Source organism: Dromiciops gliroides, chromosome 2, assembly GCF_019393635.1.
Source record: "Dromiciops gliroides isolate mDroGli1 chromosome 2, mDroGli1.pri, whole genome shotgun sequence".
Taxonomy (NCBI): domain Eukaryota; kingdom Metazoa; phylum Chordata; class Mammalia; order Microbiotheria; family Microbiotheriidae; genus Dromiciops; species Dromiciops gliroides.
This window is the reverse complement of record NC_057862.1, coordinates 597109534-597134592: the sequence shown is the minus strand read 5'-3', so window position 1 is coordinate 597134592 and position 25059 is coordinate 597109534.

Here is a 25059-nt window from a genome sequence, read left to right as displayed (position 1 = left end):
TATTATCCATCCGAAAGGAGAAATGTGGCTGTTCCTGAATTCATCCTTTCCCAGTAGAAGTCAATTAGATTAGAAATGAAGACTTTTTTTCCTGACCAGATAGAGTAATCTATTTAGAGTCTGTATTGAGTTTGAAACCTGCTTTAGAAATAGTAATTATGTGATGCTTGGCAAATCAATTAAGTTCTCCTTTTCTTAGTTAATTCATCTAAAATAGAGATAATAATAGCACCTACCTTATAAGGTTGTTGTGAAGATTAGAGAGAAGCTTTGTGTGTGTGTGTGTGTGTGTGTGTGTGTGTGTGAGGCCATTGGGGTTAAGTGACTTGCCCAGGATCACACAGCTAGTAAGTGTTAAATGTCCAAGGCCCGATTTGAACTCGGGTCCTCCTGACTTCAGGGCCGGTGCTCTATCCACTGCGCCACCTAGCTGGCCCTAGAGAGAAGCTTTTTACAAACCTTAAAACATTATATACTTCTTGTTGTTGTTATTGCTGTTGCTGATGTTGTTTTATGAATTGTGAAATTGAAGAAGAGAGTTCAGTGGGATACTATAAGATCACTTGTTTGAAGAAATAAAACAGCATTTATTAAGTGCCTATTGAAAAAACGTATGAAGTAGTGGATAAAGAGCTGACCTTAGGTAACAGTAAGTAATAGTTGTGTTAAATCTCATCACTTCAATATATAGACTATGTGATCCCAGGCAAGTTGCCTAATCTCTCAGTACTTCCTGGCTACTCTCTGAAGTTATAAACTGTGAAACAAGTGGGAGGCTGCATTTAAGGAGAGAATTTCTTCATTAAGAGTTTCATATACCAGGGTTATTAACACATAGGTTCAGCTAGCCATATGCACTATGTGTTAGTTTAATGGTACTTGGGTCTCCATAAACAAGGAACTAAAGTAATGGGCTTAAGTGCTTTCATTTCATATGGGCAGGTACTCAGTAAGCTTACTTACCTCAAAATCCTAGTGTACTTTATATAACATTTCTTTTCTTTGTTTCTTTTCTAAAAGGAAATGACTGCATTTGGGATGTCAATAAAAGACATCATTAGGAGCTTTAGCACCAGGGGTAAATTGAGTTCAGTATCTATGAAGAAAAAAAAAAGATGAAAACCACATGATGTCCCAAGGCCAGTGTGTATGACTATCACCACTGATCCTAGGAATCCTGTATGGAATGAATCCAAAATGGGTAAGTATGGCTAGTTTCCCCTACTTAGGTATAGTTCAATTGACAGGGTAATGGGAAGAAGTGGATGCACCAGAGAGAGAGGAGTTATGGCGAATGCCTTGGATCTGGGGCTGAAAAGCAAGGTAGAACTTGACTTGCTTGATCATACCCTAGAGATTTTAACTCTTTCATCTCCAGAAAATTCTCACTGGGATACCCTATTCTAATTAGTGACTGCTTTACCTGGCCTGCAATTTAAGGTGTGCCCCTGAAATCTTTCCTTTACTAACTGTTCTACTCCAAACCCATCTTCAAGATAGACTCAAAAACTTCCTTCCTATTGCATGTATGTCTCTCCTCAATTCAGGAAACATTATCAAGTAAACTTTACCCAGGTTAAAATACATAAGCATTTCTGTGACTTTCCAAAAGTACTTTATTTTCCAAAAAAGTCTTTTATATTTTCCAAAAAAGTCTTTTATATTTTCCAAAACTTTTGCTCCCTGTCCACCCCTTAAGCATAGGTGTTATATAATGAAAGTTCTTTTGAGGCTGGAATTTCCTTTTCTTTTGTTATTAGTGTTTTCAGTACTAAGCACATAGTAAATAAGTGCTTGTTAATTTATTCATTCTTCCCTCCTTTCCTTTTCTTTTCCTTCCCATTATTTTCTTTTTTCTTTTCTTTCTTTTTTTTTGGGGGGGAGAGGGCAATGAGGTTTAAGTGACTTGCCCAAGGTCACACAGCTAGTAAGTGTCAAGTGTCCAGATTTGAACTCAGGTCCTCCTGAATCCAGGGCCAGTACTTTATCCACTGTGCCACCTAGCTGCCCCTCTTCCCTTTATTTTCAATCAGATACTTTTCTTGGCTTTGACCCCAGGAAAATCCCACCTTCCCCTGGACAAGTTTATCACCTGATTTCTCATCAGCAAAGACATTTTCCAGCTTTGATACTCAACACTTTTTAGCATTCTCAGAAACCCTTCTCTCTAATTAGAAGGCTCACCGGTGGAAAAATAAACCCTTCCCAAAGCCTTCCCTTTATAGAGGAATCACAACTACTAGGTTAAATTCATTTTTTTTTTGCTTTGAATAGAATTTTATTTTCCAAAATATAAGTAAATTCATTTTCCATAAGATGCTGTGATTGTTTCCAATTCCATAACCATACATTTTGGTGTCCCTGCCATATCCTGTTTTCAGATTCCTTTGGAAAACTCTTTTCCCACCAGATACTAAACTTGTTGAGGGTAATAACTGTCTTTATTTTTCTTATATGTCCCCTGCACTTATCGTAGTGCCCAGTACATAAGAATATAATAAATGTTTTTTGACTATTAAGCTATTCCTTGCTCTATCCCTTCCTTGCTCTATCCCTTCATTCATTCCTCCTTCCTTTCCCTCCTCTTTTATCCTTCCTTATTTCTTTCCTTCCTTCTCTCCTTCATTCACTCTTATATTTCCCTCCCTTCCTCCTTCCCTCCTTCCTCCCTTTCTCCCTCCCTCCTTCCTTCCTTCCTTTACTTGCTTTGACTAGGTAAAGTAGGCTGGGTGATGACATCTGAGGATGAGGCATTTCTATGGTCCCATAATAACTACTAAAACTAAAATTACCATGAATCCTGATCAACTCCCCATGTTGGCACTCTAAGACACATTTCTTATCACTCGATGTTGACCATTCCCTAGAAATCAGTATTACACAGAGGACTAAGATGCTTAATGTGGGCAAAAGAAATCTGAATTAAATGGAAGTAATAATTTTCAGTATCTATAATATATTAGGAAATGTGCTAGGCCTTAAGTATACAAAGACAAAGATAAAATAGTCATATCCTCAAAGAATTTTTACTTGGGCAAACACATGTACAAAGATAATTTCATATAATTATAGGGAGTAAATATAAATCATTTTCTGAATATTTATGAAGACATATGAGCTGTGCTTTCAATCATCCAGTCAGTAACTTAGAATGTATTTTGGCAAGGAAGTTAAGAATTATATGAAGGGAAAGTGAAGGAAATGTTAGGAGGTAGAATATTTGAGGAATGTAGGAATACTTCCCTGCTGAAGAGCAGTATTTTTTTTTTTCTTTTTTGATTGCCTCTGTTAATATCCCCACACCAACCATTTCAAATTGAAGTCATTGTTACCATTCCTCCCTGTTAGTAAGAAGACTCAACTCCTACTTTACAAGAAAATAGAGTTCAGTTCACCTATGGTGAGTTTTGTCTTCTCTTCAGTTATAAACCTTGGTATTGTTCTAAATCTTCATTTTTTTCTCTTCCCCAATTCCTGCCCTCATACTAGGAGACTTCAACATACAAATTGATTCTCCCTCAAATACCCTAAACACTCGATTTTTTTTAAACCAACTCATTCCCCATAAGCTATTCCACCATCAAACCTCAGTCACACACAAAGATGATCAGACTTTTGATCTTGCTTTTACCACCTCTATGTTCAAGAACTCCAAAATACTTTATTTGACAACAAAATTGATTTTTCAAATCTCTCCCTCTACTTTCCATTATACAGCCAATTCTTTGTCTACACTGTGAATTCAAGTACCTTGACCTCTCTGTTCTCTTCCAGGTCAGCTTCCGCATACTGGCCACTCTTTTCTTTTCTCCTTTTCTTGATTCCTTATTGAACTAATTAAACTTTATTTTATCCTTCTCTCCTGGATTCCTAGACACCTTATTTCTTGTTGTTATTCAGTTGTTTCCGTTGTGTCTGACTCTTTTCAACTCCATTTAGGGTTTTCTTGGCAAAGATACTGGAGTTGTTTAGCATTTCTTACTACAGCTTATTTTACAGATGAAGAACTGAGACATACTTAAGTGACTTGCCCAGGTTCACACATCTAGCAAATGTCTGATGTCAGAATTGAATTCAGGAAGATGATTCTTCCTTATTTCAGGCCCAGTACTCTATCCAGTTTGTGAAAAGCTGCCTATGGACACCTTATAATATACCAATTATTCCCAAACCAGCATCATCCTTGTACCCCTTCCAATATTCACAAGATGAGAGAAAAATCACACAACCATTCTGACTTGGTCGACTATAAATTTCTTACATAACCTCAACTGGGCCCTGCTTGATGCTTGGCAATACTCCTATAACCCCCTTTTAAACTAACTATTCTACTCACTATGAAGGCTCTTCTAAACCTTTTCATCCCCCCCTCTAACATCCCTTGACTTTTGCTCCACCTTATTCCTTAACCCTTTATACTTCATCTTCTCACTGTATCATTTTCCTGGAATCTTTCTCTAACCATTCTTAAATCTAGTGCTTTCCCTACTGTTAATCATTTTCTGTGTATCTTGTGCATAACTTTCTCTGTGTGTATAGATATAGATATCAATATAGATATGGACGTACTGTGTCTCTCATTAGATTTTAAGCTTCTTATGGGCAGGTACTGTTTCCCCCCTCTTTTTGTATCACCAGCATTTAGCATGGCATCTAGCACATTATAGACACTTAATAATTTTTTATGAATTGATTAATTGATTGATTAACTTAGTATTTCTCCCATGAAGAGACAACAAATGCTGAGAGGGTGGCATTTGCTAATAACTCACACAGGTAGAGGTATCTACTTGAAAACATCATTTTGGGAAGGGATCCATAGGCTTTACCAAAATGTTGAAAGTGACAATGAGACACACAGATAATTTAAGAACCTGTTCTAAATGTGTTTCTTCATTTTGAAAACCTCTTAGCTTTGGTTGGGAGTGTCCTTCAACAAATCATCTAACCTCTCTGGACTTTTCCTGTCCTATAATATATTCTGCAAATATATTCTCTAAGCTCCATTCCAGTTCTAAATCTCCACTTGGCTAAAATTTTAATAAAATCAATAAAAAGCCAAAAGATGATTGTAGCTAGGTAAAAAACAGCTGATCTTTATTGAGAAAATATGGTTTGAGTGACTATCTTAAACATGTAATGTAGAATTTCACAAGAGGCACTAATTCTGGTAAACCAAATTATGGGGCACTGCTACCATGTAACTACTTTTAAATTATATAGTTAATGTTGACTATTTATTTAATTATTGAATAATTACCACAGAGTGGCAAGATAATTAGGCCTTACTTAGCCTCAAAATGCCTCTGCAGCTGTGGTGATTTCTGAAACTCCATGACTTTCCTAGTCCCCCAGCTGCTTGAGCAGCTCCTCCTTTTCCTCCTTTTTCTATTATGTGCTACTAGCATAAAACTATTATATGTGTATGTATTATAAATATATACACATATGTCTGTGCGTATACACACACACATACAAATATATACATGCCTGCATACATGTATGTATGTGTGTGTATATATATATATATATATATATATATATATATATATATATATATATATATATATATATATGTATCTATGCATTGCGTATGTGGGAAAATAGAAAATAGAAACCAAAAACATAGAGCAGTGTCTTTTTTTTTTCAGGGCAATGGGGGTTAAGTGACTTGCCCAGGGTCACACAGCTAGTAAGTGTCAAGTGTCTGAGGCCGGATTTGAACTCAGGTACTCCTGAATCCAAGGCCGGTGCTTTAACCACTGCGCCACCTAGCCGCCCCCCTAGAGCAGTGTCTTACATGGAGTACTTGGTGTGTATGTGCACATAAGTGTGTGTATTTGTGTTAGTACAGCTTTATTCTCTACCATTCATAAAGATGTAAGGAAAAACAAAAATGAAGGCTGCCCATAAGTATCATTGTACATGATATGGAAGAAAGAGAATTGGGCTTTAACTATAGTGAAAAGTTTCCATTCAAAATCTAACATTAATTTGCTTAATATATGACATAACACTGAGAAAGCCACATAATCTCTCTTATTCTTAGTTTTCATATCATTAGCATATTTGCACTATGAACATTATAAAGGTTGTTTTAAGGAAAGGTCATTGTAAACTGAAAAATACTATACAAATAGAATTGATGTTGACTATGGTCATAATCTTAATGATGTTAATATGGATGACTACAATCATCCATAAAGATATATCCTAAGGATACTGGGTCTTTCCATCTCTCCTGTAGCTTTATTCTTTAATACATGTTGACATCTCCCATTAGAACAGGAGCTCCCTGAGAGCAAAACCTTCCTTCTAGTCTATCCCCAACATATAGCAGCATGCTTGGCATATAAAATAATATTTTTATTATATATCACATTCATTCATAAAATGTATCTGTAGTTTTTCACTAATGCCATTTTACTTCCCTTGTAGGGGAGTTGTTATCCATTTGGAGATATTCATTTTCTCAAATGAAATCATCCCACTTATTCTAAGGATACAGCACTCTAGCTTTGTGTCCACTTGTACCCAATCTACTTCCTTAATGCTCAGTGAAGATTTGACTAGAGGCTCAGAGCTGAGCCATTCATATATCCTGTGTTTGACAAAGTTCTGCCATCACTGACACTAGGAACGAGGAGTATTTGAAGAGTGCACTAGGCTACACCTAATACTCAGTCTCACCTGATTGACATTAATCTTCTCTTGATAATATAATCTCCTTACGTCGATTCACCATAAACAATTAAAAAAAATTTGGGGTCTAATTCTACATCTGGCCCACATATAATTACATTTATAGGAATCTGCACTCAGAGCCAGAGCTATACCCAGCATTTTTTACACTATAGCTCAATTGATGAAGGATTTTAAATTCTTATCTGACCTCTTAAAATTGATAGCAAATCTATTGTAAAATATTGTAGCAAAATGCCCACTGTTGTGCCCTAGATATAGCTTTGCCAGATATACCTACTATGTAAAAAAATATCAGGGATCCACACCCAGTTATATCAACAAACAATGATGCACATCCAGGTTTCAATTAGCATTAGTATGTTAAAACACACACACAAACATACATTCTACTATTGTCCTGCTCCTGTTTTCTCACACTATAACTTTCAGACCTTTCCATTACAGACACTCAGGTGCAGACTACTAAACATACTTATGGAACCAATTACCATGGAATCTTACATTTAACAGTTGAAAGAGGTTTCAGAGATTAAGATGAATAAACAATAATTTGACTATTTTTTTCAAATCTCATCATCAGGCCTTTATTTGAAGACTTCTAATGAGTCTGTGAGTTAGTCAGTAAGTCAGTGAGTTAGTCTCTCTCTCTCTCTCTCTCTCTCTCTCTCTCTCTCTCTCTTTCTCTCTCTCTCCTTCTCTCTCCCCCCCTCTCTCTCTCCATATCTAAATTTATATGTCCATGTGCATTTATCCTTAGACATAGACTAATCTGTTTACATTTTATACTTATATAAGTTCTTTGTAGGCAGAGTTTTTATTTGTTTATTATTTTTCCTTTAATCCTTAGTTTCTAGATGATATTCTAACATATAACATTATTTTTTAAGAAAATAAATGCATTGAGTATTTTTTTTGAAAGGGTATGTAGCTCACAATATCAAAGCCATAGAGAATTTAAATAGAACATATTCAGAAAAAGACTTTGGATTTAGCAGAGATATTATGATAACCTTAAGGAAATGTATTATATGTGAATATCAGATCACAAAGATTTTAGTAATGAGAAAGAAGTGAAGAAATTGGGGAAAGTTATATAGGATCATTTTCCAAAGGGGGTGAGAGGATACAGTGAAGGGTTGACTTTCTTTTTAATGTATGAAGGAGATATGGAAATATATGTAAGAAGCAATGATTGAGCCAGTAGCTAAATAATAATTGAAAATGACGAGAAAGGTAGTAATTAAGGCAACATTAGAATCATGGGGATGAGATAGGACAGAAATAAATAGAGGACACAAAGAGGAGGACTGGCTTCTGTGAGCAGAAAGTTTACTTCTTAGTCTAAGATAGAAGAGGATGATGTTCAGGTATAAAATTGGAAAGAATAATTAGCTTACAGCAGATAGTCTTTATTTTCTCAGTAATGTAGGAGCTGGGCACCTTTACCAAGTTGCACAGGAAGGAATAGTATGCATGACTTCAAGAGATATGGGAACATTGAAATAGTTGCTATGATAAATTTTTGTATCAATATTGAATGATTTCTTGACTTACTGTAACCATGATCCATAACCTTCAATGATGGAAAGAGAAAGCAGAAATTGAGAGCAAGACATTGTTTAGGTCTGATTCATACACACACACACACACACACACACACACACATATGTGTGTATATATATTGTGTCTATATATAGATATGTATGCATATGTGTGTATATATAGACATAGATATAGATTTTACCAGTTCAAGTGTTCACTATCTTTCTAGCTTGAAAAAAGCCCCACTTGTTTTTTATATATATATATATACACACACAAACACATACATACATATATATATATATATATATGTGTGTGTGTGTGTGTGTGTATAGATAGATGATATAGATATAGATAAAACAAGTGGGGATTTTTTCAAGCTAGGACGATAGTGAATACTTGAACTGGTAAAATCTAGGGCCTGAATAAAGAAGAAAAGAAGTTGAGCACAAATTGGGAGTTATCAAATGAGAGAAAAATAAACAAAGAAAATGTGGCTGAAATGAAGCTTAAAATTGGAAAAAAAATAATATATTTAGGAAGAGTGAAGATAGTTCACTGCAATCTAACAGAATTAGTTTAGGTTTAAAGAGTTTGGATATATATGAAGATAGAAATAGTCTATGTCGAGCTCTAAAATGAGACTCTTCCTATAGCTAGCAAACATGTGATTATGCTGTACATCTTGGTAAATATTCAGTTAGAGTGAACAAAATGATAATATGCTGTTATATTGTATACAGAATTAATCTTAAAACACAAAGTAATTCAAAGTTAAATATTGACTTTAAAAGTAGGCAAGAACTATATATTATATTATAAGGACATCTTTTACCATTCAACTTATATGCAAAGAAGAGAAAGAAAGCAAGCAAGCCCATCAGGCCAGTGAATAAAAGTAAAGACTTTTATTTTCCTCCTCATCTTTATGATGTTATTTTCCAACATGACAAAAAGTATAAGGATCAATCAGTTTGATTGTTTACCATTTCAAAGCCACATTTCTCTTTGCATCTGTATTTTGGCTTGTTATTCTAACTGTAGGATGACATTCAGGGATCAGACAACCTACTTCCCAATGTAACTAATGAGTTCTTCTTAATGATATTCTGTGCTCTCTTGTGAACTAGTTCAGAGGTCTTTTTCTGTTCTCAAAGATTCAAGGATATTTCCACAACCGAAACCCTACATGGTATGGTATAGGTGGTGGGGGGTGGGGAGGAGGCAGTTCCCAAGTGGTTTTCATCTTTTGATTAGTATTATACAAAGAAATTTCAAATATATACAATGAAAATATGGAAATCCTTTAACTTGAAAACCTGTAGTAGTGAAAAGAAATGTTTTTTTAAAAAAATAATGATTTTACCTTTCCTAAATAACAATCATATGCAGTTTTTCATCAACTATAAGTCTTCAAAACCATTCATAACTATGATTGAGCAACACTACTCCTAGATTTGTATCCAAAACAGATTTTTAAAGGGAAAAAGGGGTTATTTGTATAAAAATATTTGTAACAGCGCTTTTGTGATGTGAAAAAATTGAATGTCCATCAATTGGGGAATGATTGAAAAAGTTGCATGGTATAAGATTGAAATGGAATGCTATTGTGATATAAGAAATGACAAGCACGATGATTTCAGGGTAAAAAAAAAACAGGTAAGACTTATACAAACATAAGCAACGTGAAGTGAGCAGAACCAGGGCAACATTGTACACAGTAAAAGAAATATTGTACACTGGTCAATAGTGAATAATTAACCTATTCTCAGCAATACAATGATCCAAGCCAGTTCCAAAGATCTCTTGATGAAAAATCCTATCCACTTCAAGTAGAACAACTGATGGTGTCTGAATGAAGAACAAAGCATACTTTTTTCAGTTTATTTTTTCACGGGATTTTTTTTTGGTCTGTTTTGTTTTTAATTCCTACAACATGACTAATATGGAAATATATTTTGCATTATTGCATATATATAAATTATATAAAATTGTTTATCAATCATCTCAGGGAAGGGGAGGGAAGAGAGAGGGAGAATGTTTGGAACCCCAAATTTTAAATAATGAATGTTAAAAGTTATTTTACATATAATTGGGAAAACAAAATATTATTCAAAAAATAACTGTATCCCTACCATATTTTAAAAACATGGGACAAAATGTCATTTAGGATAGGAAACAAACAAAATATATCTACAGGTAAATTCTTTCTCATTCTGTTTCATGTGTGTTTGGAGAGGTAGAGTGAATGAGCCATTGTCCCTATGTCTAAATTGCAACACCCACCCATCTTTCTTTCTAAAGCTGACAAGAAGTAATGGCTGACAGAAGACAAATCAATATCCATGTCTGATATTATCCTTGACCATAATTTATTGCTTCACTGAAGATGAGTACACCTTGAAGAGGGATTGGGGTCCTATATAGTACAGCCAATGAGAGAGAAAACATTTCAAGGATAGAAACTGAGATTCCAGAAAATAACAAAGCAGTGAATGATGAAAATTAGTCAAAGAAGGGATTGGCACTACAGATCACCACTTTCCTCTCCTCCTACTAGAAATTCACCCCATGGGAGTCTGACTCCCCTCTCTGCTGAAGGACAGAAGAAGAATGCTTGTTAGATCTCAGTAGGAGTGGCTGATAAGAAAGTATTACTCTAAACATTTAAACTGTACTTCTACAACTCCTATCTTGACATATATTTATGTATTCCAAAAAGTAGAGTTCCTTAAGCTTTTTGCATATATTTGCCCCCTTTCAGTAGTCTGCTGAAGCCTTTGAATCTCTTTTTTTCCAGAAAATAGATATATTAGATATTTTAGTTATATATAATTTTAGTTAATAGGCTAAATTTTAGGTAGAGATTAGTGAAAATAAAGATACATGTTTTTTCATCCAAGTGTTTGGATTCCCTGAAATCTAACTATGAATGTCATTTTCTATCATGAGTTTTTGAAACTGTTTCAGAAACATCATCATTGCACTTCTGGAAAGAGCCAAGTCTATCCCCATTGTTCATCATACAATGTTGCTCTTACTATGTACAATGTTCTCCTGGTTCTGTTCTTCTCAGTCAGCATCAGTTCATGTAAGTCCTTCCAGTTTTCTCTGAACTCCTCCTGCTCATCATTCCTCACAGCACAATAGTATTCCATTACATTCATATACAGAGAGTGCAGTTTTCCAATGTCCTTGTTGCGGCAGGAGCTGCACCTCCTGTATTGGACTGCACAGGCACACTGTGGCCTATGGCTCTTCAAGGCACTGATCTATGGTCGTCTGCAACTGGCGGAAGCCTACTACTACATTCATATACCACAACTTGTTTAGCCATTCCCTTATTGCTGGATATTCTCTTGATTTTCAATTCTTTGCCACCACAAAGAGAGCTGCTATAAATATTTTTGTACATGTTGTTCATTTTTCCCTTTTTTAGGGTCTTTTTTGGGATAGAGACCTAGCAGTGGTACCACTGGCTCAAAGGGTATGAATGAAAGTCCCATTTGGCTGCATTTTGAGGGTTCTGGTGCTCCAGCAATGGTCTTATGACATTTAAAGGTATTTGTGGGGGTCTTTGGGAGAACTCATGCAAGTCTCTGCTGATGATTATACACCTTATTGCCAAAGTTGGAGAAGCTCTATACACTCAGTTAAAAATGATCTGGAATTATCTGTGGCTCAGATCATTAGCTTCTTGTTGCAAATTTAAGACAAATTGAAGAAAGTAGGGAAAACCATAAGACCATATACGATTTACAAAAATAAAATCCTTTATGAATATGAAGTAGAAGTTTTGAATAGTTTTAAGGGATTATATCTGGCAGACAGTATGACTGAAGAACTATGGAGAGTGGTTTGCAGTATTGTATTGGAGGCAGCAGTAGCTAAAACACTCCAAAGAAAATGAAGAGTAAGAAAGCAAAATGGCTGTTTGATGGGTTTTACAAATAATGAAGAAAAAAGTACAGTGAAAGGGAAAGGAGAAATGGAAAATATATTGAATTAGTTGTAGAATTCCAGAGAATAGTGACAGATAAGACTTTCTGAAGTGATTAACACAAAGAAATCATGGAAAATAATAAAATATCTCCAAGAAAACTAGAAATAATAAGGGACTATTACATACAACAATGGTCATGATAGACCAAAAATGGTAGGGAATTGGCAGAAGCAGATGTATATAAAAAGAGACAGCAACAATATACAAAAGAACAATAGAAGAAATATCCCAACATCATCCATAACCATGATGGTATGATTACTGATGTAGAGTCACACATCATGGAGAATTAATTCAACTGGGGTTTAGGAAGAATTACTAACAATGAGGCTCGTGAGATGATGGAATCCCAGCTGAGCCATTTAAAATCCTTAAAAGGTTATGTTGGTAAAGTGCTACACTCATTATACCAGCAATTTTGGAAAACTCTACTGTGGCCACTGGTTTGGAAAAGATCACTTCATGTCCCATTTCTAAAGAAGGGCAATGCCAAAAAATGTTCAAAATATTGAACAATTATTTACATGCTAGCAGGTTTATGCTTAAGATTTTGCAAGCTAGGCTTCATCAATATGTGAACCAAGAATTGCCAGAGCAGGCTTTTTTGAAGAGGCAGATAAACTAGAGACCAAATTCTTGACTTTGTTGGAGTATTAAAAAAAAGGAACTTCCTAGGGAAAACAAAATAAAACAAAACAAAAAATACTTCTGGCTCATTGATTACACTAAATTATTTAATTGTGTGGATCACATTAAATGTTTCAAGTCCTCAAAGAGATGAAAGTACCAGATCATCTAAACTTGTCTCCTAAGGAAATGCTATGTTAATAAATAAACAAGATTTAAAATCACACATGGAACAACTGGTTGGGTTAAGTTTTGAAAAGGAGTACAACAAAGTTGTATATTGATGTGTCATATGCAAAGTTAATTTTGTGCAGTGCCATGTGGATGAATCAGAAGCCAGAAATAAGATTGTTAGGTTAAAGTTCAACAATCTCAGATATTTAGAAGCTATCACTCTAATGGCAGAAAGTGAAGACAAATTCTAAAGCAGATAGTGTTTTTCATCAGGAGTCCTTTGGGATTCTTTTACATTATTGAATTACTGAAAATAGTTAAATCATAATTAGTTGTTCATACAAAATTGTTGTTACTGTGTTGAATACTCTTCTGGTTCTACTCACTTCACTTTGCATCAGTCCATATAATTCTTTACAAGTTTCTCTGAAATCATAATACTTGTCATTTCATTTACCACAACTTCTTTAGCCATTCTACAATTGGTGGGCATCCCCTCAATTTCCAATTCTTTGTTACTAGAAAAAAAAACTGCCACAAAATTTTTGTATAAAAAGGTCATTTTCCTTATTTTTGATGTCTTGGGGATAGAGGCCTATGAGTGTTATAACTGGATCAAAGTGTATGTACAATTTTTTAGTCCTTTGAGCATAGTCCTGTATTGCTCTTCAAAATGGTTCAATGAGAAAAGAAAAGAAAAAGAAGAAAAAAAGAGGAAAAATGATTCAATCAGTTCAAAAACCCACCAATACAGCATTAGTTTCCTAGTTTTTCACATTCCCTCCACAATTTTTCATTTTTTTCCACATTAGCTAAGTTGATATGTGTGAGGTGGTACCTCAAAGTCATTTTATTTTGTATTTCCCCAATCAATATTGATTTAGAGCATTTTTTTTCATGTGATTGTCAATAACTTTATTTTATTCTGAATGGTGCCTGTTCATGTTATTTGACAATTTACCAATTGGGGAATGTCTTGAATTTTTTATAAATTTTACTCATTTCACTATATATTTGAGAAATCAGACTTTTATCAGAGATAATTGTTGCAATATCCCACCTCCAGTTTTTTCCTTTTAATTTTGATTCATTGGTTTTGTTTGTGGGAAAAAAAACACCTTAATTTCATATAATGAAAATTGTCTATTTACATTTTGTAATGCTCTATATATTCCCTGGTCCTAAATTTTCCCTTATCCATACATCTGACAAATAAACTGTTCTATGCTCTTCTAATTTGCTTCTGGTATCACCCATTATGTATATATCACATACCCATTTTGACCTTATGTTGTTATATCATATGAGATGTGAATCTATACCCATTCTCTGCCATGTTTTTTTTTCAGTGTTCCCCACAGTTTTTCTCAAATGATGAGTTCTTGTTTCAAAACCTTGCATGCTTGGGTTTATCGTATACTTAATTACTGTGGTCATTTGCTATAATGTAATGTGTACCCATCAATTTCCAAAGATCCAACACTATTTCTTAGCCAGTAATAGATTTATTTATTTTTTGATGATTAGCACCTTCCAGTACAGCTAGACCACCTTCTTTTTTGTTTGGTTGTTTTTTTTTTAATAAAGTATTTTATTTTTTTCCAGTTACATGTAAAGATAGTTCTCAACTTTTGTTTATACAAGCTTTCCAATTTCAGATTTTTCTCCCTCCCTCCCCTCCCTCCCCTCCCCCCTCCCCCAGACAGCAAGTGATCTGATATAGGTTTTATACACACAAACACACACACACACATACATATATTATATATAAACATACATACATACATACATACACATACATATATATATACATACATATATATATATATATATACATACATATGCTGGGAAATAATTTTTATGGCCAGTACTTCTGATAGACCACCTTCATTCACATTTGTTTCACTGATTTCCTTGATATCCTTTGTGTTTTGTTCTTTCAGGTTAATTTTGCCATTATTTTTTGAGCTCTAGAATTATTTTGGTTGTTTGATTTTTGTCATTTCATAAGGAGATTATTATAGGTAGAATTGTCATTTTTATTATATTGGCTTAGTCTATTCATGAGTAATTAACAGTTTTTCCAAATGTTTAGACTTGACTTTATTTGTATGAAGTGTTTAAAAGTGTTCATATAGTTCATGAGTTTGTCTTGCTGGGTAGACTGACAAGTAACATGCCTCTGAAGGAGTGAGACTGGTGATTTTGCACAGCCTTCCCTCACTTAAATTCAATTCACTACAATTCATGGCAAAACTGCCTAATGTAATGGTCCTCTTCAATACCAAAGTACAAACAATACCCAACTTTCTGTGAGTTACAGCTACCCCACTGGGCACCCAACTGGCAAGCTCCAGTTGGGCAATGCAGCTCCCTCTCCCTTTCCTCTCCCTTTCCTTCCTCTATCCAAACATCACAAGATGTCTGGGGGTTTAGAGAACAGAATTTTTTTTTGGTGAGACAATTGGGGTTGTCACTTGACCAGGGTCACACAGCTAGTAAGTGTCAAGTGTCTGAGGCTATATTTGAACTCAGGTCCTCCTAAACTCAGGGCTGGTGCTCTATCCACTGAGCCACCTACCTGCCCCAGATATTTTTAAAAACCATGTCTGAACCCAAAATCACTTTGACTTTCATAGATTGACCAATAATAGGTCTCTGCCCAAGCCATATTGGCCACTATTTGGCTTCTTAAGGGCTCAGAGTGTGGGTAAATAGCAACTGCTTCTGTTTTCACAGGAAACACTAAGGGCCCTCCATTCCCCGACATGCCTCTGTCCCTCTTCACTTCCTTCTTCCTTCCCTCCTTCCTTCTTTCCTGCCTTCCTTCCTTCTCTCCCTCCCTCTTTCCCTTTTCCCTCCCTCCTTCCTTCCTTCTTCCCTCCCTCCTTTCCTCCATCTCTCCCTCCCTCCTCCCTTCCTCCTTCCTTTATGCATTTTTACTAGATAAAGGAAGCCATTCTTTTCCTTACTTCTTTACTAGCCTTAATCACAGAATTGTTTTTCCTTGATATATATGTTGCCACTGGACCCAGATGGCTCCGGGGGAGAGAGTGAGGCAGGTGACTTTGTACTGCCCTCCCTCACTTAAATTCAATTCACTGAAAATCATGATATCACCTTCTGATGTCATGGTCATCTTTGAGAATGAAGGACAACAAGACCCCCAAATGTTTTATATTGTTTATAGGTCCAAATGTCTTTTTTCTAAACAACATATTCCTCGATTCTAGTTTTATTCCATTTTGTTTTATAGATGTGTTCATCCCATTCATATTCATAGCTACAAATTTTGTCTTTTTCCCTCCATCCTATTTTCTTCTATTTATCTTTCTCTTCCATTTTATTCTTTCCCTCCTCTAAAATCTGTTTTGCTTCTTTTATCTGGCCTTGCTTTTATTAACCCTTTTCTTTTTTTTTCTTTACTCCTCCTACTTCTGTTCTCTGTATAATAGATTTATATTATCAATTGAGTGTGTGTATATTTTCTATATTTGAATCAGTTTAGATGTGAATGAAGTTCAACCATTGCCTGTCTACCACAATTTTCCTAACTATTGTAAAAAATCTCTTCCTTATGCACCTCTTTTATGTGACATATTACCCATTGTTCTTCTCCCTTTCTCCTTCTCCAATGGCCTCTTCTTGCCCATCCATTTTTTTTTTACATCATCTTAACATAATCAACTAATTCCTATACCTTCTTTATATGTGTATTCCTTTTACATGCCCTAATAATGGTAAAGTTCTTAGAAGATTAGAAGATAGGTGTATCATCTTCTCATATAGAAAAGTAAATAGTTTAACCTTATTAAGTCCCTTACGATTTTTCATTCAGGTTTTTTTTTTTTAATGCTTCTCTTGAGTCTTGTGTTTCAGAATCAAATTACCCAGTCAGCTCTGGTGTTTTCCTCAGGAAGTATTACCTAGTTCATTAAACATTATTTTTCCCTTCAAATATTATATTCATGGGGCAGCTAGGTGGCATGGTGGATGGAGCGCTGGTCCTGGAGTCGGGAGGACCTGAGTTCAGATCCGGCCTCAGACACTTGACACTTACTGGCTTTGTGACCCTGGGCAAGTCATTTAGCCCTGATTGCCTCACCAAAAAATATATATATATATATATATATATATATATATATATATATATATATATATATTCAGTTTCACTGAATAGGTAATTCTTGATTGTAGTCCCAGATCTTTTGCTTTCTGGAATATCATACTCTGTTCTGTTAACATGGTAGCTTTTAAATCTTGATTGATCTTGATTGTGCCTCCATAGTATTTGAATGACTTCTTCATGCTTGAAATTTCTCTCTTTCTCTCTCTCTCTCTCTCTCTCTCTCTCTCTCTCTCTCTCTCTCTCTCTCTCTCTCTCTCTCTTTCTCTCTCCCTCCCTTCCTCCCTCTCTCCCTCCCTCCCACTTTCTATTTTGTTTTACCTGAAAGGTCTCTTATTTGGATATAATATACCTGGAAATTTTCATTTTGGGGGTCTCTTTTAAGTGGTGATGGGTGTTTTTGTTTGTTTGTTTATTTTTACTTCCATTTCCCCCTCTGACTTGACAACATAAGGGCATTTTTCCTGGATTTTAGTCTGAAACCTATTATCTTTAAAAATAGCTTTCAACTAATCTGATAATTCTTCAGTTAACTCTCAATCATTTCTTTTCCAAGTTTGTAGTTTTCAAATGAGATTTTTCATATTTTCTTCCACTTTTTTCATGCTTTTGATTTTGCTTGTTTCTTGATGTACAAAGGAGTCACTAGCTTCCACTTATCCAAATCTAATTTGTAAGAAATTATTTTCCTTAGTGAGTGTTTATATCTACTTTTCCATTTTTCTAATTATGTTTTTAAGTAATTATTTTCACTCAAAAATTTTTAACTAATATTTACATTTGGCCAGTTGTGTTATTTAAGGTTTTATTTTCTTGAGTATTTTTGTGCCTCTTTTTACTAAGCTGTTAATTTTCTTCTCATCCTTTCTCCCTTTGCTTCCATTTCTGTACGTAACTTTTCTTCTTCTACTCTGATTTTGAAAGCATGATTTCATCTCTTCAAGGAATTATTGCTGACCTTCTGTTCTATTCTTTGAGGTTTTGCTTTTGGCCATTTTGATATTGCTGTCTTCTGAGTTTATAGCTTGTTCTTCCATATCACCTTGCAGTTTTTTATTGTCTAGTTCTTTCTTGTTGCTTTTGTTTTCTCATTTTTCCACCATACTTCTTTATTTGGAATTTGTGTTAATGTTGGGCTCTATTCCCAGCATGGGAACTCATATAGATACTGTCTGAAGTTTTAGGCTTTTTTGTACTGTCATTTCCACAGCTCCCTCTGTGGGTTTGGATGTTTTTGGTGCTTCCAAGGTTATATAATCTGGGGACAGGTTTGGTCACTGCTCTCTTGGTCTTCACTATGGTCCTTAACCAGGAAGGGGCTCTGATCACTTGGGATTGCAATTAAATCTTCTCCTTTTGGCCAAAAACAGTTCTGTTTCTCATTTGTTTGGGCAAAAAGTGGTACTGCCCCTCAGGGGGTCTACTTCTTCTTGTTGCTCTCTGTCTTTGAACTATGTCCCAGTAGTATGTATATAAACAGTCGAGGTGTCAAATAGAATCTAGGTCTGTGTCCAATGCTAGAAGAGGCAACTCAGAATCTCTCTTTTTATTGTTCTTTTTTATTTATTTAGAATTTTCCCCTGAGTTACATGTAAAAACAAATTTTAACATCAATTTTTAAAACTTCATCTTCCAAATTCTCTTTCTCCCTCCTCCCCACCCCCACTTAAGAACTCAAGCAATTCAATATAAATTATACATGTGCAGTCATGCAAAACATTTCCACATTAGTGAGGTTGTGAAAGTAAACAAACTAAAAGCAATACCATCAGTTCTTTCTCTGGAGATGGATTGCATTTTTCATAAGTCATTCAGCGTTGTACTGGATCATTGCATTGCTGAAAATAATCAAGTCATTCAAACAGATAATCTTAAAATATTGTTGTTATTTTGTATACAGTACATTTCACTATATCAACTGATGTATGTCTCTCCAAGTCTTTTTTGAAAGCATCCTGCTCATCATTTCATATGGCACAATCATAATCCACAATTTGTTCAGGCATTTCCCAATTGATGGGTATCATCCCAACTTCAAATTCAACTTTTTAAAATCTCTTTTAGGATACCAATCTTAGACCTATTGCTAGGTCTAAGAGTATGCATGGTTTTATAGTCCTTTGGCCATAGTTCAAAATTCTCTACAGAATGTTCAAATCATTTTACAACTTTTCCTAGAGTGTATTAATGTCTCATTTTCCCCATATGCCACGCAACATTTGTCATTTCCCTCTGCTGTATGAATATCCAATCCAATAGGTATGAGGTAGTAACCAGAATTATTTTGACCTGCATCTTTCCAATCAATAGTGAGTTAGAGCATTTTTTCATGTGGGTATAGCTGGCTTTGGTTATTTGATCTGAAAATTTCATGTCTTTTGGTCATCTATCAATTGGGGAATAGGTCTCATTTTAACAAATTTGACTCAGTTCTCTATGTGTTTGAGAAGTGAGGCCTTGTCATCTGTTTTTTGAATACTTTCTAGGTCTTCCTTTCCATTTTTAGCTTGAGAGTTCCTGAAGCTGTTCCTGTCTTTCTTTCAATTTCCCTGTTAGTGTTTCATCCATGTGGCCTCTGGGCAACCTCTTCCCCCATTCCACAAGTCATTCTTTAAAACCTTCTATATTGTCTTGGACTGGGAGAAGGTTTCATTCTGATCTTTTGTTGGCTATGCCATTCCAAAATTGATTTACAGAATTATTTTCAGGTTTTTTAGAGGAGAATATTATGAGAACCCAAATTTCTCTATCCTGACATCTCCCCAGACAGACTCCATAGAAATAACAATATGTGAAGAATAATTAGATACATGGTTTGAAGGACAGTGAAGAATCTTGGATATCACCTAGGATGTGCAACTGGGAGACTAGGTTCCCTCTAACTCTTCATTTCTGTGATTCTCTTTGTTATTTCTGGAAAAAATACAAATAAAATATTACCTGGCACAAATGACAACCACACGTTCAGAATTTAAGGTATCATAAACTTATAGCACAGTGCCCTAGTCAGACCAGAACTGAAGCACTGTATTTGGCATGTGAAAATTGATTTCTGGAACATATTGGTAAATTGTAATATAAATGTTACACAAACATATATGTGTGTATTTGTATAAATGTATATATATGCATATAAATAAACATATACACATGAAGAGCAAAATATAATTAGTAGTAATACAGTAATAATGTAGAGGAATATCAAATATTTCTATATTTCTAATAATATATATACATATATGTAACTATTCATGATTATGAAGTTTGTGGATTGATAAATTATTTCTTCAATCTCTACTACTTTCACCCTTACCATCTGACTTTCATGCTTACATATAGATGGCAATATGCAAACATATAAAATGGTTTCACTAAAAATTAATGCTCTTCAATATTAAGTGGACGCTCATGTTCATATCAACTATATTATTATGTCCTTGTTGACTATTTCTCTGTTATACATAGAACTATTACCAGGACCTGTTTGTTTTCCCCTATGTCTGAAAAAGTAGGTTTTATTCTACATCTCCACTCTAGCCCCTCGAATTATAAGTAGGTGTCATGGGTTATCATCAGACTTCTTGAGTCAGACTGGCAATTTCATTGATCATAGTCCTTAAGAATGTTGATGTGTAGGATGGAAATAATAAAGTATGAAGAGGAATGATTATGTGGGAAATGTTAATAACTTGTTTGGGTGTGTTGTATTGGATATTTCTTCAGTACTTCTAGTTTTAAATGACCAGTTGGTAATTGGTGGTGAAGCATTGAAGCACAGAGGAGATAATACAGCTAATATAATAATAATAATATAAACTAATGATAATAATATAAACTAATAATAATAATAGCCAATAGAGATAATATAGCAGTAGAAAATATCAGCAAAGAAATCATAATTAAGCTCATGAGAACAGATAAGGTGACTGAAAGAGAGAAATAGAGAAAAAAGAGTAGGAGATTTGGATGGAAACTTGGGGAGCATCCATAGTTAAGATGATTTCATATGAAAATTATCAACAAAGGAACATGAGAATCAATAATTAGATACATAGAAGGAGAACCAAGTGTGAACTTGCAGGCAAAATAAACAGCTGACTTATTCTTGAAGCAAAGAAAAATAAAATCATTTTCCTGGAATTAGAAATATTCAAAAGTTGAATATGGTATCCTGAAAGGTTATGTGTTTATCCTTTACTCTAGGTCTTGAAATAAAAGCTGGACAACTGCCTGTTGGTCATGTGGGAATTTATTTTGATTTGGTGACCCTGCCTTTGGGCTAAGATTAAAAAGCCTTAGGCCCTTGGGTTTTTTTTCTGTGTAACAGGGGCTAGGGCCCCTCCCCCTCTGTTTCAGTTGCAAGGAGGCCTCTGAGCTGGGCTAAACTGCACAGACGAAAACCCCAAACACAGCTGTGGCATGGTGTTGCCCCATTCACACAGTGGAAAGGTCCCTGAAAACCCTCAGGGACACTGGGGTGCGCTTCACCCAGCCCCCGCTACAGACTTGTGATGCACAGGGCTCAGCAGGCCCTGGGGGTGGCCAGTCTGGCTTTCATCTGGGAGAGCAGGTTAATAAAAAAGTGGCTGACAAGAAAAAAGCGAGGAAGACAGTACACGGGAAAAGATGGTAGAGGAGATGGAACAAGACAAATGAGGAGGCTGCTACAAGGATGCTAAGGAGACTGAGACTATGTAAGGAGGGGGGAGGCAGAGAAAAAGCTAAGAGCAAGGAGGCTGGAGGATGAAAAGAACACAAGGAGATCTGTGAGAGAGAGACAGGGGTTCATAGTGGCAGTACAGAGAGGGAAGTTAGACAGAAAGGGGCTTCACAAAGGAGACTGAGGCTATGGCAGTGAGAGAGAAGTTAAAGAGTGAAGCTGGGAGCAGCTAGGTAGCACAGTGGATAGAGCACCTGCACTGGGTTCAGGAGGACCTGAGTTCAAATCTGGCCTCAGACACTTAACACTTACTAGCTGTGTGACCCTGGGCAAGTCACTTAACCACAATTGTCTCACAAAAAAAAAAAAGAGTGAAACAAGGGGCTTTTCAGTGAGGGGGATGCTAGAAGAAGGTCAGTTGGTACAGAGGTGCAGGAGAATGCTAAAAAGTTCCAGGCATGGTGGGAAGAGAAGAGAGAGAGACACGCCGGAAAGCATTCAGGCTGTACATTTTATTTCCCTGTATTTTTATATTTAAATTGTATCTCATAAATAAACTCTGCTTTATTTAGTTAAGAGGCTTCTTAACCATTTGCTTATCAACTTGGGAGCTGAGCAAGTGTGGGGGAACTTTATAAATGGCCCATATTATATTAAGAGCAGTCAGATAGCCAGCCAGTCAAAAGTCCCCAGATTAGTCCTCCAGATAGATTAGGGCCCCAGTCAGATTAGCCCCAAGCAAGTTAATAAAATATTTTTACAGTCATAAGGTAGCAATTATTTAACTTTATATTCATCTACATGGAGTAAGAAACCCTCCCAATGCTGGGATTCTGTGATTTGTTTGGTTATTTCAGGGCAAAAAAACACTAATTCTTATTCTCCATAAATGGCAAAAACATTCAGAATTAGAGAGATAATAATCTTGCAGTACACTGCCCTAATCAAACCAGAAGTGAAGTGCTATACGTGATAACTACTTTAGGGAGGATATTGACAAGTTTTAATATATATAAGTATAGATGATGAGGTTTATGGATTGAAAATCTTTTATTCAATCTCCAACTCTCTCCCTCATCATCTGACTTTGCTGCCTATACTTAGATGTAAAATGCTTTTATGGAAAGTCATACTGTGGTGGCCCATTGAAGATCAATGCTATTCAATCACAACTGGACACACAAAATCTATATCATTATTTTATTCTCCCCTGTGTGAGAATTGCAGTGCTACCAACCTGCTGAGAAAGATATTGCAGGAGTTTCAAAGGTCTGGAAGTTGTGTCTACCACCTGTGGTTCATGTCAATCAGCGCTATCAACCAATTAGCTTGGAACTATGTGTGAGGACAGCCCTGCTTCCTGTTTCACATAGGGCTTCTGGGAGAAGCCACTGAGAAGCAGTCTCTATATTTTATTCAGGACTTCAGTTTGGTTGTGACAGAGAACTTCACATGGACTGTTAGAGAAAGGCAAGATTTTATCTCTGGCTATCCCAAATCGAGTTAAGCTAGTGTTTTCTATTCTATAAGAAATCTGTTCTCAATCTCTCTCTCTTCATTAACTTCTAATACATGTTAATAAATAATTAAAAACCTAAACTCTTACTGAATTGATCAGTAAATCTAATGTGTGAGAACAGAACTGAACACATTAGATTTTAAACATCACAGCTAGAATTTTAGGCTTTACACCTGTTGTGGCTGTTCTATGCAGAAGACCTACCCCTCAGCATATATCTTATGTCTGAAAAAGTAGTTTTTATTCTACAACTGTAGTCCATTCCCTCTAATCAGAAATGGAAGTTGAGCTTCATTATCAATCTTCCTAATTCAGACTGGTAATCTTATTGATCACAGTTCTAAATGGGTAAAAAGGTTTTCTTTTAATTGTTATAGTTGTTCCATAATTTATTCTTCTGCTTCATTATGCCATACCAGCACAGGTCATACGTCTTCTGAGCCATCGGGAGGAGCAGCAGCTTCTACCATTTCTTTGAGCACAATGACACTCCATTACATTAAGATATCATTATTTGTCCAACAGTTCCCTAAGGTATGTGTAGCCACTTTGTTTTCAGTTTTTTCAGAACAACAATAACAACAACAACAACAACAACAACAACAACAACAACAACAACACAAAACAAAAGGTATTAATTTTTTCTATAGACTATTTGAAAAGTAAACAAATACTGGGAAGTATATGTGACTGATGAATTCACACAGAAATTAAAAACTGGGTCATTCATGTCAGAACAGGAAAAATGGAAGATCCTTTTCCCCCTTTCACAAGAGAAAAAATCTAATATACTCCCAGCTAAATCTTCCACAATAAATCATGCCTCTAAATTGTTAAATAAATGAATATTAAAAAGTAATTCTGAATGATAGTACAAGTAGTTTTATACTTTGTAGTTACCGGTACATCAAAAGAAAAGACCTCTGTATACTAATGGAGTACTAGTATGTCAATGTTTTTTTTGTTGTTGTTGTGAGGTATATAATTATCTATATTTGTTTTATGCATACACACATATACATTTGTATGTATATGAGTATATATATACTTGTATATGTGTGCATATATATGTGATCTCTTTTTGTTGTATACACGTGTATATGTATATACACAATGCAAATACACATGCATGTGCACACATGTTCGCACACATGTACACATACTTTTATATTAGTGTGTTCATATATGTATACATGCTACATTTATACAGCTACACATATGCATATGCATGTGTGTAAGAAATGTAGACAAGGTATATACATGTATGCATTCATGTCTATACATATATAAACAAGCATATGCACAGATATATACATGCATGAATGTGTGTTTATATGTACACATATATGCAAATATACATACATGTTCATATATGTATATATACCAACATACATGTATATACATACACTTGTATGTATATGTATGCGGGGGGGGTGTGTGTGCATGAACCCATCTATCTAACTACCTATCTATCTCACTTATATCTCTATCTTTATCTACATTGTCCACCTGGAATAAGTGCACATTTACCTAAATTCTTTCTTTATTAAAAGGTCATTCAAGTTAGAAGAGGGATTAGAATTTTTTGTGCTTGGTGCAAAATGGCAGAAATAGAATTGATGGATTTACTGCAGAAATACAAATTTAAACTTAATGTAAGCAAAGGCTACTTACCAAAGAGAATTAGATGAAAATAGTATAGA